This window comes from Lipotes vexillifer, unplaced genomic scaffold (assembly GCF_000442215.2).
Source record: "Lipotes vexillifer unplaced genomic scaffold, Lipotes_vexillifer_v1.1 scaffold555, whole genome shotgun sequence".
NCBI lineage: Eukaryota > Metazoa > Chordata > Mammalia > Artiodactyla > Lipotidae > Lipotes > Lipotes vexillifer.
The window spans coordinates 1,781,423-1,794,423 of NW_006772693.1; the positions used below are offsets into that span (position 1 = coordinate 1,781,423).

Consider the following 13,001-nt stretch of genomic DNA (forward strand, 5'->3'; position numbering starts at 1 on the left):
AAATATATAATACACATATTTCTGCAAAACTAGTATGAATTCTTCCAAATTATGTGTACCAAGAAAATGGCAATTTTACCTAAATGTTTTTGCAGTACAGAAGTGTGAACTTCTGATTGTTAATTTTGCTAGCCTTTAAAAGATAATTGTGAGACTTACAAAACAATGATCATGGTTTACCATTTTTATCTGTTACATTTCATCTCTGATTTTGGCAAAAAGTTTTGGGTTTCTGCCTCTCAATTCTTGATTGTTAAGTTTCTCACGTTACGTGTGCTATTCCACATCTATCTAGTCATTCTTTTTGCTTGAGTTGTCCAGAATCATTTTTGTTTGCCTGCAAGCCAAGATCTATAATTAAAACATAAATATACTCTTTCTTATGCATTCTAATTAAGAGCACACACATGGACACAACTCTAACGCCCAGACCACAAGCACAGAAATCTTACTTCATATGAGATCCACAAGAATGAGATACTGGATCTGAAACAGAGCTGCAACAGATTCTGTGTAAGGCTTCTGTTTGGGTATTCCATGATTGCCTTTCAGCTCCAAATTCACCAAACCATACGCTGCTTTGTAATGCTTTGTCTGGGAATCCAGAAAGCGCATTTCTGCTTTGCCAGGGGTCTCCCTATCAGTTTTTGCCAACAGGGCATTAGGGAGAGACTGCTAGACTGAGGGAAGAAGAAGGGACTTTCCATTTGCTTCTTGTGGTCTGCCTATGTACTTGATGTTCCTGTGGGTGTCACCTCACTAGTACTTTTTTAGCCCAGCAGAGGCAGTTCCTTCCTGGAAAAGCAGTGGAATTCAACTTTCAGTTATTCCATCACTTTCAGATCATCTCTCTGCAACACCTGTCCCCTCCTGAGATTCCAGAATAAGCTGGCCATCACTCCCCATCCCCATCACAGAGAATGGCCTGGGTTCCAGCACGATAATGCCCTTGCTCTGTGATCCAAGACACATCAGTAACAGTCAAGCAGAACATCCTCCTCAAAAGTTAAATTTCAGGTCTGAAGAGCCTCCCTTCCTTTCATGTTTCTAATTTTCAGTGATTCCATTCTCTCATATTTGTTCTAGTCCTAGAAATGATAGCTTCTTGATAGAAATGATTACTACATCTCTGAACCTTAATGTTCACTTATGGACTTTTCAGTTATTTAGCTAACAATTTTATACGTAGTTAACAATTTCTCATATAAAATCTGCTCTGTTCAAAAGGAGTGTCTTATGTCTCCTGATCGGTCCTTGAATGATACTGAAATTGATATTAGAAGGAGTTCTAGGAAATAGACTCTCAAAGATGGGATTTTGATATTATTAATTTTCCCATGTCCTTGAACCTGAATGTACTGCTGATGTCTTCAACGATGGAAAATGGGGTGCTAGCAATCCATGTTATTTATTGGCATCATAATTAATCATATTATTACCTGTGGTTGATTCTGAAAAAATGTCTACTGAAGTAAATGTTTTGGGAGCCAAGTTGCTGCTACAGTTTACTATTATGATGCTAATTACAGTTACAAGTACAGTACTGTTGTGTTGAATGGATTCTTCTGAGTATAGTGTAGTGCTTATAGGAAGAAAATGACAAGCTCACATCTTTAAATTCTTATCTCTGTGATAGTCAAATAATAAGAAAATGTCTAAGGCAGCCATTAAAAATTGTTTATTTCTTGTAGCTGTAAGGTCAATACCGTTGAAAATCAAATACAGAATTAAATTTTACAGGTTACATAATTATAATGTAAGTTTTCATAGCCTCACCAAGTCTCTCACGTGAGAAGGTTAAAGCATTGAGTGGAAGGAGTGGAAGCCTGAAACAAGGCTTGGGGATATCTGGTTGGACTCAGACACACTATTAATCATGAAATCCAAGCAGTCTGTCATCCTGTTTTTGAGAAGACTAACCCTTCTGTGCTTGTAATTACCTCACCTGAGAAAGCTGACTTGAAAGGAGATGTCCATTATCTTCCAGAAACATCCAGTCACCTTTTGTTTGCAATAGACCAGAAACTATGTTGAGAATTCCCCATGCTCTAGGGATAATTACAGAGTCTGATTTGGTAAAAAATCACTTATACATCAAAAGAATTGTAAGATTTTTCTAATTTATATCAACAAAAATCAGGAACACAGATGGACAACAGGCATGTGAAAAGGTGCTCAATATCGCTAATTATTAGAGAAATGCAAATCAAAACTACAATGAAGTATCATTTCATACCAGTCAGAATGACCATCATTAGAAAGTCTACAAGTAATAAATGCTGGAGAGGGTGTGGAGAAAAAGGAACCCTGCTACACTGTTGGTGCATGTAAATTGGTTCACCACTATGGAGAACAGTATGGAGGTTCCTTAAAAAACTAAAAATAGAGTTACCATATTCCCACTCCTGGGCATATATTCAGAGGAAACTTTAATTCAAAAAGATACATGCACCCCAATGTTCATAGCAGGATTCCATCATCCTCACTGACATCAAAGAACCCATCTCAAGAATAGCATCCCCTACAGTTATGTCTAGCCTATAAAGGAGAGAAACCATAGACTGTTTCAAAGATGCAGGAATTCCCTCAACAATGTATTTCTCAACACCTTAATGCAGGGAATGTCTGTAGATCTTCTAGGAGGATGTAGTTTGGGAATAGATGTGTAGATTGCATGTGATGAATCCATTCCAACTGTCCTACTTTTGATGCATTTGGATTCCTTCCTCCAAATCATGCTGGGGAAGTTCTGACATAACTTCATTAAACATTGGTCTCTATTGAGTTCAAGTTTCAGTCATCAAACCAAGTGACTTGTTAAAGGCAATTCCAAATGTCCGAACTAAAACATTAAACCAGTAGTCTTTAGTAAATGCACCCTAATTAATACATTTGGGTTCATCTAGTATTACATACCCTATCTCTTTGCACTGACACTCTCAGAATCCACTCTCCTATACATTCCCAATGTTTCTGTTGATATGTACATCTTATATTCTTTCATTGGGTAATGAATATAAATATACACACGTATATGTGTATATAAATACATACATATACACACATGCATGTATACATATTTTATAATTCTTTTTAATGTGTAAGCTATTTCCTTCCAGGTCATGGTGTATGCCTGACCCCCAGGAACAGCCTGAGACTTTAGTTAAGGGTCTAGTGGCAACAAGGGTTAGTTGTTTTGGTTCTTGAGGAGAATGGCTTACTCTTGCAAGGCATCTACCCTAAATTATGATATCACAAGGGTTTCAAGAAGGGTAGATTAATATTTGTAGACATAGGAGGACAACGTATTTTCATTAACAATGAAAGCTCAGAGTGACTTGGGGTTCAAGATTTTTAGTTTCATACGGGTCCAAACAGATGTCCCCCTTTAAAGTTTTTGAATCTCTTTTTTTTCCACTTATTGCCCTATCTTTCACATAAGAAACATGATGAAACTCTGACTTCACCCCACTCAATTTAATTTTGCATTTCATTTTAACATCAGCCCTGTGACTACAAAAATAAATAAATAAGAGATTCTTTTAAGGTAGTCACAGAAACTCCCTGGTTCTCAGATCACATCCTGAGCTGAGCATTAAATTACCTGAGCTTGTCATTTTTTTTTTTTCCCTAAGAGCCCAGTTCACTCAGGAGATTCCATTCACACCCCAGACCTGTTGTCACCTTCCTGCCATAGCAGTCAAGTGCAGCTATTGCTTTGGATCCCAAGGTAGTTGCCTCAGTAGGCAATTCATCAAAATCAAACACAGGTAATAGATTGATTAATTGTGATGCCATGGCATGCCAAGGATTATTCTCATCTCATTTCCCATTTACAAAGAGCTCAGCATTGCACTCAAGACTAATGACACAACCAAACCAATCTCAGAATCTCACCTCTGTGCACGTTTTCTTAGACCATTCCTGATGCCAGTTCTGTATTAGTCATAGTCAGTAAACAGGAATAACACAGGAATTTGAATAGGAAAAAACTAACATAAAGAATATATTAACTAGTAATCCCCAATAGGGATTAACTGCTAAGGGGCTAAGAGAACGCCAAAGAATGCAGAAATCACAGATATAGTGAGCCGCCACTACCTCAAAGACAGGCAGAGTACCAAAGGAAGAAATAAATTTGCAAGAGAGCCCTGCTAAGTCTAAGATTCAGACCTCATTAGAGAAAGTGTGGCTGTGATCTAGTGGACGATGGATAAATTCATTGAGATCATGTACGCTGAGCTTGGCAAAGGGGAAACTTCCTGTTGGGGTGGAGAGAGAATTTACTAGAAACTAGCAACTAGAATTTTCCTGAGACTTTGTTGGGAAGCTGCCTCAGAGGTCCTGCCAAAACTCCAGAGAAAAGTATCCCATTATTGTGCCTGTACAACTCAACAGGAAGCCATCAAGAATACCAGCAGGACTCACTGAGGAACCACTTTCAGAGTCTCCACAGACACTTGCTGGGAGGAGAGAATCATAGGATGTTTCAAAAGGCCCTGGATGCCATGAGTCACAGGAACAAGCAAGAGAGAGTCTCTGGAACTAGGAAGAGAAAGCCCTTCACCCTGCAGTGTTCCTCTTGCACCCACTACAAATTAAGCTTATGAGCTTAACACTGTGCCAACTGACAAGGAAGAAATGTTTACAGGGTCCAGCTCCAGTATAACAAATCAGGGCAAAGATGGATGAATGGATTATCTGAGAGGTAATACATTAATTATTCCCAATTCATCAAATAAAGAATTTTGAAGAGCTGAAGTCCTGCCTGAAGACAAAGAAAATATGGAATGGACAATGGAAAAGGAAGTTATTAACTATGGTTGCACAACCAGCTACAGAATTGAGGACTGCTATAGCTATATATAATTTATTTCTTGCTTCGTGTGTATGTATGTGTGTGTGTATGTATGCGTATATGTATATTGTGTATATTAGTTTTCTTTCTTCTTTTTCCATTTTCCCCTTAATATATTTTGTTGAAGGTTAACAATACAATTTAGTCTTCAGGTAACAGGATATTCTCTTTGGACTGCAACTGAATGTGAGGAGTAGTTAATATAAACTAGAAATGAACAATATGACTGTCTTCCAGAGATGGATCCAGTAAGTGTTGGAAGTTTGCATTCCTCATTTTTTTAAATTGAACTATAGTTGATTTACATTGTTGTGTTAGTTTCTGGTGTACAGCAAAGTGATTCATTTATATATATATGTATATATATATTCTTTTTCATATTCTTTTCCATTATGGTTTATTGCAAGATTTGAATATAGTTACCAGAAACCCTTATTTTAAGGAGAGAATATGAATGTCCTTATTTGCATGAAGAAGATCAGCTGCATCTTGCTAAGTAGAAACAAGAGTTGATTTTGGTGTTTTATGGAAATTCAAATATGTGTAGAAGGAGATCTATGGGTGCAGAGAAGCCAAAAAGAGTAGACTGTCAGTTAATAAGCCGTCATCTCTCAGCTCCAATCCCATCCTTCTAGACTTTGTCATGTGAGGCATTTTATACTATACCAGCTGGTTCCATAGGCTCTGCCAAGGCTGGTGGAAGAAGGCATGTATTCCTTTCTCTCTGCTTCCTTTGGGCTACCTATTTCTCCTTTATGTGTTACCTCAAAATTTTTCTTCACCCACAGCAGAGTTAGCTGCTTCCCCAAGCAGCAGCTGAATTTTGTTTACAGATTTTCCGAAACTTGCAGAAAAGCCTCATCATGTTTCTTTCTGAGATACCAGAACCAGGCAGCTGGCATTCCCACTTTAGGGTCTGAGTTTCATCTCCATGGAGCCACTCCTCCAAGCTTCTAAGTTTCTAAGGTCCAAAATCAGTTTATTTTCAGTTAATCAAAAGGAAAATCTCCTGGGTAGCTCTTATTCAGGTGAACGTGCTTCAAAGTTGCTCTCCTGCTAGTCTAGAAGAAGCAAACAACCATGTAGCAAAATTCCTATAGAGAGGGGTGGCCTCTATGACCCAAGGCCCTCAGTCATACAGCTGCGAGAAACTAACTCTGTCAACCATCTGAATGTACTTGAAGGGTTCCACTTGGGAAGGCCATCCTCCCAACACCTTGATTGTGATTTTGTGAGACCTGAGCAGAGGACTTAGACAAGTCATGTCTTAACTCCTGACTGACAGAAATCATGAAATAATGAAAGTGTGTGGTTTTAAGCCACTAAATTAGTGGTAGTTTGTTACACAGTGATGGAAAGCAAATACATATTCCTAGGTTTGGTAGCTACATTCCTGGTAACTGTGTTCATAAATCTCTACCTCTGTGGTATTTTAATGTGTCCTTCTTGCTTTTTATGCTGCCTTGTTAACAACTTTTTACCTAGTTAACTATTCTCTATATGAGATTTTCTCTTCAGTTACTAATGTTAATTCTGTCTCCTGAACTGACTGATAACAGGATTTCCTTACTTCTTTTGAGTAATTGCCCATTCAATAAATGTATATAATATTTATGGACTGTCCTCTTTGAAAAATTGTGTACCTTTGAATGTATTACTTGTAATTTTTATAGAATTATAGTCAATATACTTTTATGTTTTACATGCTATAGACCTGTTCTTATGTACATTTGGACAGATTCACTGTCTGTAAAGAGTCTGGGAACACACACAGAGCCCAGTGTCTGAGAGAAGTAATTGGGTACAAAATAATGTAACTCTTTTATAAAGGTCTTAGCAGCATATTCATGTGTAGATAATATGTTAAAAATAGGTTGATAATTGACATATGATAAATGCTAATGTAAATTAGTTCATTCTAGTTATGCTTTATCAAATAACTTTTATAACAAGAAAATCTGTATCAATGCAGTTTGTTTCATATTCAGAAGCTTAGATAAGAATAAGTAAGAGGGAAACTGGACCACTTTCTCATATTATATACAAAAATAAACTCAAAATGGATGAAAGACTTACATTTGTAAAGTCTTACATTTGTAAGACCTGAAACCATAAAATTACTAGAAGAAGACGTAAGCAATATACTCTTTGACATCCATCTTAGTGATATTTTTTTTTGGATGTGTCTCCTAAGGAAAGGGCAACAAAAGCAAATATAAACAAATAGGGGGAAGGGTGAGCTGTGATAGGGCGAGAGAGAGACATGGACATATATATACTAACAAACGTAAGGTAGATAGCCAGTGGGAAGCAGCCGCATGGCACAGGGATACCGGCTCGGTGCTTTGTGACTGCCTGGAGGGGTGGGATAGGGAGGGTGGGAGGGAGTGAGACAAAGAGGGAAGAGATATGGGAACATATGTATCACTGATTCACTTTGTTATAAAGCAGAAACTAACACACCATTGTAAAGCAATTATACCACAATAAAGATGTTAAAAAAATATTGTTAAAATGTCCATAAAAAAATATATACATATATAAACAAATAGGACAACATCAAACTTAAAAGCTTTTGCACAGTGAAATAAACTCTCAACAAAACAAAAAGTCAGTCTACTGAATGGGAGAAGTTATTTGCAAATGATATATCCAATAAAGGGTTAATATCTGAATTATATAAAGAACCCACACAGTTCAATATCAAAAAACACAAACAATCTGAATAAAAGTATGCCAAAGACCTGCACAGATATTTTTCCAAGGAAGATATAGATGGCCAACAGGCACATTAAAACATGCTCAGCAACACTAATCATCAGGAAAATGCAAATCAAAACCACACTGAGATATCACCTCACATCTGTCAGAATGGCTATCATCAAAAGGACAAGAAATAACAAGTGTTGGCAGGGATGTGGAGAAAAGGGAACCCTCATGCACTGTTGGTAGGAATGTAAATTGGTGCAGCCACTATGGAAAGCAGTAAAAAGGTTTCTCAAAAAATCAAAAATAGAACTACCATGAGATCCAGCAATTCCACTTCTGGTTATTTATTCAAAGCAATTGAAAACGGTAATTCAAAAAGATATTTGTACCCTTATGTTCATTTCCTCATTATTTACAATAGCCAAGATATGGAAGCAACCTAAGTGTAGATTGATAGATGAATGGATAAAGAAGATATGGTATACACACACACACACACACACACACACACACAACTGAATATAACTCAGCCAAAAAAGAATGAAATCTTTCCTTTTGCAACAACATGGGTGGACCTTGAGGCCATTATGCTATGTGAAATAAATCAGAGATAGACAAATACCATATGATTTCACTTATATGTGGAATCTAAAAAAACAAAACAAACAAACAGAATTAGACTTGTAGATATAGAGAAGAAACTGGTGGTTCCTAGGGGAGGGGGTGGGTGAACTCGGTGAAATAGGTGAACAGGATTAAGAGGTACAAACTTCCAGTTATAAAATAAATGTCACAGGATGTAACGTACAGCATGGGGAATATAGCCAATTATATAGTAATAACTTTGTGTGGTGACAGATGGTAACTAAATTTATTGTGATGATCATTTCATATTGTATAGAAATATCGAATTACTGTGCTGTAACCTGAAACTAATATAATATTGTAAATCAATTATACTTTAATTAAAAAAAGAGTAAGTAAAGGGAACAGTAGAAGGAAACATTGAAATATTTGTATTTTCCAAAATAAGGAGTAATGATTCTACATTGTTTTAGAAATATTTCTCCACGAATGTTACATTTTATTCTCTATATTTTAGTATCATTTTAACATCTATAACACAGACAGACATAGAACTCAGTTAAGACAACATGCTGTCCAGAGTGCCCCAAATTTACTTTCTCCCCACTCTGACCACTGATAAATTATTACTTGTGGAAGTCAGGTTACATTCCACCCACTCTATTATCTATTTGTATCTCAATTTGCTCCTTCGAATTTGGATCTTTAAAAGATGATAAAAATAATTAATGGAGAGATATTTGGTCACTGTCGAATTAGGAATATATACATAGAAGAATCCTCCTGTGGAGCTGTGGCTCTCCTTGACCTTTATCTAATGTTATAGCTCTCTTGGTGATCCTCTGTATTCTGCCTTCGTGTTCCCTCTTAGGCTGCTGTATATGTTGCTCTACAAATATAAGCTCCTTTAATGTTAACTATTTACTGCTCCAATTTGAAATGGAGTATATATTAAAAAATGAATTACTGGGAAATATTGTGGCCTACACTCTTAAAATATTCTTTCCACCTAAGATGATTAATTTATCCTTCTCACCAGTGATTGGTTCAGGAAGGTATGGAGAGGCCAATTTTGGTTAATTAGATGAAAAAATAATTCTGCTTTTAAAGTAATGTTTAATTCTTTATTAACTTTATTTTTTGCATTCCATTTCTTTCTTGAATGAGGTGAAGTTGATTTTGGTATCCATAAAGGCAGTATGACACAATGGTACAGACGATGGACTGTGGAGCTAGATTGCCCAAGTTTTTTTTTTTTTTTTGAAAAGACAAATACGTTTTACTACATTAACACAAAAACAAACAAATCCTCTCTTCAACCAAAATGAAAAGGCAAGCTACAGACTGAGAGATGTGTGCAACATATTTAACTAACAAAACAGTGAGTACTTAGAACATAGTTAGAAAAATTAATTGATAAAAAGCAAGCAACCCAATCAAAACAATGGACAAAGTTCATAAACAGGCATTTCACAGAAAAGGAAACCTGTCAGGCCAATAAACTTAATGAGGATTCCCAACCTCATGAGGAATCAGGAAATGCAAATTATGTTAACATTTCACATCCACCTTATTTAGATTGCCCAAGTTTGAATCCTAGATCTCTTACTTGCTAGATGTTTGACCTGAACAAGTTATTTACATTCTCTGTTTACTGGTTTTCTCATCTGTGGATTCGGATTTAGCTACATCATAGGGTTGAACAATAAATTTAGATTATTGAGTGGCACGTAGAGTATCTATCATACTGTGCTTTTGTTATCTCAATATCTACCCTACCTCATCTTCAATATTTTATTTAAAAAGATCAGGTTTCTTTAATTTCTTTGGACCCATAAAGAAGCACATGGTCCTTTTTATTGTCATGAAGCAATTATTGATGATATTAAGTTTTCTTCAACTAATTTTGTACTATCACACAAAATCATCTTTTTGTAAGTACTGATTTTTTTACAGAAGTTGTCTTAAATAAGTCCAGTTATAAAAATTTCTGTGGGGTCAGAGTGTGGCTCAGGGGAGGAACCTTTATTGCTTTTTTCATACAGTGTTTCAGAAAACATTATTATTATATACACAGTGCCTTTTGGGCTGGAGTCGTGTTTTCTTTCACTGATCTGTTTTCTCCTCTTAAATATGAGCAGGAGGTCAGCCCAACTAGCAGTAAAATCCAATGTGTGGTGAAATATTTCCATGGTTGTTTGGTGCTTATTCTTTTCATTTCTTTTACCTTGCCCTGCATTTCTCCTGACTGGTTGCTGCCAGACAGCATATTTACAATGATTTTTATTCAGTTGATCAGCTCATCTTTAGTATAAAGATGGGCTTAGGGATACTCAGATTGTGTCCTTCTCATTTACCCAAGGAATATCTTTCAAAATAAGGGAATTCTGGTTTTCCTAATGTAGGTCTATCTGCCTATCTATCTATCTACGTATCTACTTACCTACCCATCCATCCATTCATCCTCCCTGGACTCAGACCAGATATCACTCTATATGATGACTAAAATTTGTCACTTGTGGTTTGAATTGTGAAGGTCTCTTTTCCTTTCTTCTCCCCCCCTTTCTCCTTCCCTTTCTCACTCTTTCTGTCTGTCTGTATCTCTTTTTATTTCTTTCCTCTTGTTACAAGGGGAGGATGTTATGGGTTGAATTGTGTACCCCCCCAAAAAATTTATATTGAAGCACTAGCCCCCAGCACCTCAGAATGTAACCTTATTTGGAAATAGGATTGTTGCAGGTGTAGTTAAGATGAAGTTATAGGTGGGATGGAGTGGGGGTGGGACCTTAATTTGATATGACTATTGCTATTCTCAACAGAGTACTATGTGAAAACAGAGAAACAGGGAACACACCATGAGAAAAGAGTGAACTGGAGTGATGCTTCAGTAATCCAAGAAATGCTAAAGACTGCTGGTAAACCACCAGAAGCTAGAAAGAAGCAAGGCAGGATTGTCCTACAGGTTTCAGAGAGAACATGGTCCTGCTGACATCTTGACTTCAGACTGCTAGCCTCCAGAACCGGGAGATACAGTTCTGTTGTTTCAGCCACCCAGTTTGTGGTACTTTGTTATGGTAGCCCTAGGAAACTAATATAGAGAGCAGAGTAGAAATGCTTTCTCTGCATCACCTCCAACTATTGGTCTGCAAGTAGTTAAAACATAAAAATCTGAAACTGCATTTTTATGGTACCATCAATATTGTTACTTATTTTATAATTAACGACACTATTAGAATTGCATTTGTGAAAGTAGGAGATAATTATAAACAATTGTTAAAATCATGCAGCTTATTTACCCTAGCGTCATTTATAGTAATACATAATTTTATTCAAAAGTTTTCCCTAAGTATCATGCCTTCAAACTCACAATAGGAGTATAAAAATTTAACAGTGTAAAGTTTTAGCCTAATACTCCAAAATATGTAAATCTTCATAAAGACAGATCAAATTTTGTAAAACTGTTAGTAACTGCCAATATTTTTCACCTTTATTAAAGTTGGGGAAAATATATAATTAGCACTTCATGCTTTAAGAACTAAGTTGGGTCCTCAGTTGACCTTGGGCCAGAAAGTTGATAAACACAGCAACTTCAGAAATTAATTTTCATAAAAACCTGGGTATGTGTATAAATTTTGAGCAGGCTGGTGTTAGCACTAATCTTATCAGTACAGCTGTGCAAGGTCGTCCCAATTCAACTTCAAACCCTGACATTAGTACTTATTTTTTAAATTGTTTCAAAAAGGTTTTCAAATTACATTAAACAGATGTGATTAAATCAACTTATTCTAACATCTTACCATATGAACATAACACCCACTGTAATCTTGATATCTAAGCTACCTCTTATGGGTTTATAGCCCTGAAGTGTAAGAATTCAGCATTATTCATTGCCACTTACATATTCATAGCTCCTTACAGGTAGATTTTCTTTTTTGCTTGGATTTCACTCATGTGATTAAAAAAACAACATAATTTTTACTCCTTTTGTTTTCTGCTAGAAAAAGACGTTCAGACAATGATGCCCGAAAGTCCAGAAATGTCCTAGAGCAGTGGTGGTCTCTTTTACTTAAAACTCTCAAAGTATTTAAGAAGGTTCCAAGTGTCTAGTTACTTTTAATGAGATGTACCTTATTTTTTTATACTAAGTTTTTGGGGTTTTAAATTATTATTTATTTATTTTATTTTTTTTGGCTGTGTTGGGTCTTCGTTTCTGTGCGAGGGCTTTCTCTAGTTGCGGCAAGCGGGGGCCACTCTTTATCGCGGTGCGCGGGCCTCTCACTATTGCGGCCTCTTGTTGCAGAGCACAGGCTCTAGACGCGCAGGCTCAGTAGATGTGGCTCACGGGCCTAGTTGCTCCACGGCATGTGGGATCTTCCCAGGCCAGGGCTCAAACCCGTGCCCCTGCATTGGCAGGCAGATTCTCAACCACTGTGCCACCAGGGAAGCCCTATACTGTTTTTTGTTGTTGTTGTTGTTGTTTTGTTTTATTTTATATTGAGACATAGTTGATTTACAATGTTGTGTTAGTTTCAGGTATACAGCAAAGTGATTCAGTTATACATATATATGAATCTATTCTTTTTCAAATTCTTTTCTGATTTAGGGTATTACAGAGTATTGAGCAGAGTTCCCTGTGCTGTACAGTATGTCCTTGTTAGTTATCTATTTTAAATATAGCAGAGTGTACATGTCAATCCCAAACTGCCAGTCTATCCCTCCCCACCCATCCTTCCCTCTGGTAACCCAATGTTCAAGATGTATCTTCTTTTTTTTTTTTTTTCCTAGTATGATGCACATAATGTATCACGTCACAAACTTACGATGTATCTGTGGAACCATTCATAAACCT

At 36.5% G+C, this 13,001-nt stretch overlaps 1 pseudogene; it reads left to right on the plus strand.

The window, feature by feature from the left end:
- Positions 1-943: 943 nt before the first annotated feature.
- The window catches only part of LOC103076138 (3-ketoacyl-CoA thiolase, mitochondrial-like), a 169,289-nt pseudogene continuing 157,231 nt past the window's right edge, over positions 944-13,001 (plus strand).